This window comes from Quercus suber, unplaced genomic scaffold (assembly GCF_002906115.3).
Source record: "Quercus suber isolate HL8 unplaced genomic scaffold, Cork oak 2.0 scaffold_588, whole genome shotgun sequence".
In the NCBI taxonomy this organism is placed as follows: domain Eukaryota; kingdom Viridiplantae; phylum Streptophyta; class Magnoliopsida; order Fagales; family Fagaceae; genus Quercus; species Quercus suber.
In genome coordinates, this window is record NW_027070033.1 from 244305 (window position 1) to 248573 (window position 4269).

General features: G+C 30.6%; 1 long non-coding RNA gene across 1 annotated transcript; it reads left to right on the forward strand.

Moving 5' to 3' along the window:
• Positions 1-1706: 1706 nt before the first annotated feature.
• LOC136063869 (uncharacterized) lies at positions 1707-3627 on the forward strand. Its single transcript, XR_010625530.1, has 3 exons — positions 1707-1875; positions 3014-3105; positions 3490-3627. It is a non-coding gene; the product is annotated as an uncharacterized LOC136063869 (long non-coding RNA).
• Positions 3628-4269: the final 642 nt, after the last annotated feature.

Sequence of the window (4269 nt, forward strand, 5' to 3'; positions counted from 1 at the left end):
TGGAATGTCTCTCTCCTTAGAGTTGGAAAATGTTCCCATTTATCTCAAACAAGATGCACCATAGGCGAACTGGATATATCCTTTTGCTGGTTTAGTGATCTGCCACAAGTATATACATGAAGGGGCTAACAAACAAAAAGAAAAAGAATAACCAATACATTAGTTGTAAATGAATATCAAATTATACCTCATTTCCCCCTCCTTGAAGAGCACTAACTTCTTCTGCACTAAAGTTGGCCATTGATATTGATTTCACTCGATGGGAGAATTCCCGGCTAGAATTGTTTCAAACACAGAAATTAGACAGCATATAAATATCCAGAAAAAAAAAAAAATACAAGATGAAAATGTAGATAGCCCCAATTATCAAAATTTTTATATGAGCTTGAAAATAGCATCGGAGGCAACAAATGTGATGAGATATGTCAACATACTGTACTCCACTGCAGATTGTGCAGACAAATGTCCAAAAGTTCGTGCAGACATATTGTGGTCCCTGTTCACAATCCATACAATAGTCAATGTATTGTTCCACAAATAGATTCTTAGGTGTAAAAACCAGGAAAGCATTAATTGATGTAGAAGTTGATTCTGTCATATGAAAACTAAAACATCTTATATTATACACAAGCAAGAATAAGCTTTAAATTGAAAAATAAAGACGATTAATAAGATACAAGAAACTCAAGGACTATGTATCCTAAAAGTCTAGGAGATGTTATTCCAAGCTATTTCGAAATAACATCCATCCAACTCGTTAAAATACAAGGTTTAATAAGATACAAGAAACACAAATAAGAAATACAAGTAATATTACTTAAAGCTACACCAAATTTAACTTGAACCGTTTGATGTGTTTTTCATAGGTGGAAGATTCTTGCAAAATAATAATATTAATGCTAAAGGGTTTAGCAAAAGAAATCTAGAGATTTCACACGATATTTATTTATTTTTGTATTGTGGATTTCTCACATTATTAAGTATATAAAAAGGAGTGAGGCCAGTTATTACCAAATTTATTGTATAGAACTAATAAATTGGTTATAAAAAAAAATTCAATTTTTTTTTAAAAGAAGAAAAAAGAGTTAAAAAAAAGATGACTTTGTTTTTATCTTTCTTTCTAATTGGGTTTTTTTTATTGAGAAATGGGAGATAACCTTCATTCTTATCTTTTCTATCTTCTTATTGGTATTCAATTATTTCTTTAAAGAAAAAAAATTATGTTTGTAAAAATGTAACATGCATTAACTAGTGGAACTTACTTAGGTGATATGTTTGTAAATTTTTTTTTTTAGTCACGATAAATAAGTGGATATCATTAAATATCATCAAATTTTGGAAGGGAAAACTTATCACAAAATTCAACTTTTTTATTTATTTCTTTCATGGAAATAAAAATCAACTTTGATTTCACGTCAAACACTACTGATTTTTTAAAATATATATACTAATAAATTTAGTTTTTTTTTTTTTAGTGGGCTAGAAAATGTTATCATTTAGTTCAGATTTAAATTTTTAACAATAATGGGCCCAATTAAAACGAGTAGAAGCCCATACTGTTGAACAGTTATCCAAGTCCAACTCTCCCATTTGAATTTCAAAAAATATTGCCGTTGAGTTGAGCAACAGTCAAAAATCCCAGGCCACGCCCCTACCCTGCTTTTCCCATATATAATTGGAATCCCTCACATAAGCCAGACACTGTTTTAAATCTTAGATGGAAATCACAGAGAGAGAGAGAGAGAGAGAGAGAGATCAGCAATGGAGGCGTTATTTTGTTAAAAGAAAGAAAGAGAGGAAGACAGAGAGATGAAAGAGGAAACTCCGAAGAGTGAGTGAGGAGTGCAGAGCGTGTTATCTCCATTTGCTTCAGAGGTATTCTTCTCATCAATCCCATTGCTGCTTATATTTCTCTCTTATTATTATTCTCTGTGCGTCTGTGAATCTATTATTATGTATTCCTTTGTCAAAACTCGAAAGATCGAGAGAAAGATGCTTCACTTTGTTTGTTTGATCCGTAGGCACGGTCACGGATTCTTGCACAGATAATTTCCTCTTAATTCAGTGTTTCTTAATTTTTGTTAGTTCTACACATCTTATTAAGGTTAATATCCTTACTGAAAACAGTTTTGGTTTTAAGGAAAATCTCATATCTTTCTTGTTAAACTTTTAAATTTAAACATTTTTTTTTTGTTAAACTTTAAATTTAAACATTTTTTTTTGTTAAACTTTAAATTACATTTCTTGGCTTTGCCTGTTTATCAGCCCAGTACAACATGAAAAGTTATTGGGTTTGTGATTTATTAGTTTATTGAATTCATATTTCTATTATCTTTCGCATCTCTCACTCTGCATATTAGTTTGGTACATAAACTCGGCTATGATATTGTCTCCTGGTACCCTTTTTCTTGGGTTAAAAAATGTAGTTTTTTAGTTATTGATTGGCTTTGTGTGGTTGGAATTAGCTAATTTGTGATTAGAATACGATATGATTGGGAAATTTGGTCGAAATTAACAAAATTGGTTTTCTTTTTGACATGGGAAATTAGAGGTTTAATTTTGTTTTATTAACTAATGGCAAAAAAAAATAAAAAAAAATAATGTAGTAAGTTTTGTAGTGAAAATGGATTTTTTTTTTTTTTTTTTAAGTTAATTTGCTTGTGTGTATAGGAATTATTGAGGTTTGATTGGGTCTTGTTCACTAGTTTGGATTCTTTTTTATTGTTTAATTAATTCAGTTGAGTACTTGATTTTGCAAAGAAAAGTAGGGATCGATAAGGATTCTATATCATAGCTATGATATGAACTTCCTCAAGAAATCTAAGATTGGTGGGGGGTTTAGTATTTGTTTGGGCTTTATGATCTTAGTAATTTTATCATTAATTTTTTTTTTTTTTTTTACTCTTGTACTTTTTTGTGAATGTAATTGCTGTTTATTTCATTGTTATCGATTTCACAATTGAATTGTTGTTTCAATTCTTTCACTGATAAAATTGGTTTTTTCCCCCACCAGGGCCTCTTTATATTGATGATTTAGAAGCTATACTTGACGAATATTTTTTTCAAGTCTCTTATTACTTATGTTGAGATGGCAGCATTGAGGAGGTATGCACTCTCTAAATTATTCAACCTTGAATTGGTAGAGTCCATAATTGTATGTGACTATGATAGAGTTTTGTTAGTACATGCAATTAGTATATCATGTTTTATAATTTTTCAGGATTATTTTTACATGTTATTCAATTTGACTTCAGATGTCTGTCTTGTTATAGTGTCTATAAAATGGTAAAAAAAAAACGTTTTTTAAGACCTTAGTCAGCACTCAATCTTTTCCCTTTTTTCGCTGGCCCTAATATTAGGAGATCACCATAGTTGATGGTTGTTAAGCTTTTCTCAGTTGGTTAGGATTTCTGTAATTTTAATGTCACTCACTTGAATTCTTCTTTGTGGATGGATATTTTTGGTGATGGTCATTTTTGTTTGGGGTAGAATCTTAGGGTTTGCAGTAATCTTCCATTGGTTATGCATGAAGAATGTTTGGAGGGAAATTTCAGTCGATTGAAAGACTAAGGGAAGCCAATCAGCAGAAAGCTGCTGTTCATCATGTCAGACAGGTGATTATAAGTAGAAATCTTGGCCTGAATCATTTATGCTCCTTAGGCAGAATAATTTTTCTTATAAGGTGTCATACTTCTCTTTTTCCCTTAGATTCTAGTTGATTCATGCTGTTAAACCTGTGAGATAGTAAATAATTTTTAAATGAGCCTAAATGTATCAAAAATGGGTGCATCAGTTGATATGATGTAGTAGTTTCTTGTGTTAGTTATAACAAATTATGACTGTGTCCTTTGGGGCAAAAGGAAGTTTCACATTTCTATTTTAAATATATATATAAATTCTGGTTTGGAGGGGGCTGATGCTTATTAGTTGTTTTAGCAAATATGATTTTTAGCAAATATCATATTTGGTTATCCCGATAAAAGTGGGACTAATGGTGGAAACTGGGAAATATGAAAATTTGTTAGCAGCATTTTAAGAAACCATTCATATGTCAAAATTTGTTAGACAAATATAATGCTTTAATAATATATTTGTCTTTTTTATTTTAATGGTCTTTGTGTTGTAAAAGAATCCGTATTGGCAGTCTGACTAGCTGTGATTATGCATCAATTATGATAGTGTTTTAGATGATCACGATTTGTGACTGTTGCTGAATTCATTCCTGGAGGCTGCTAAATGGATATTCATCTAATGGATGCACATGAATTT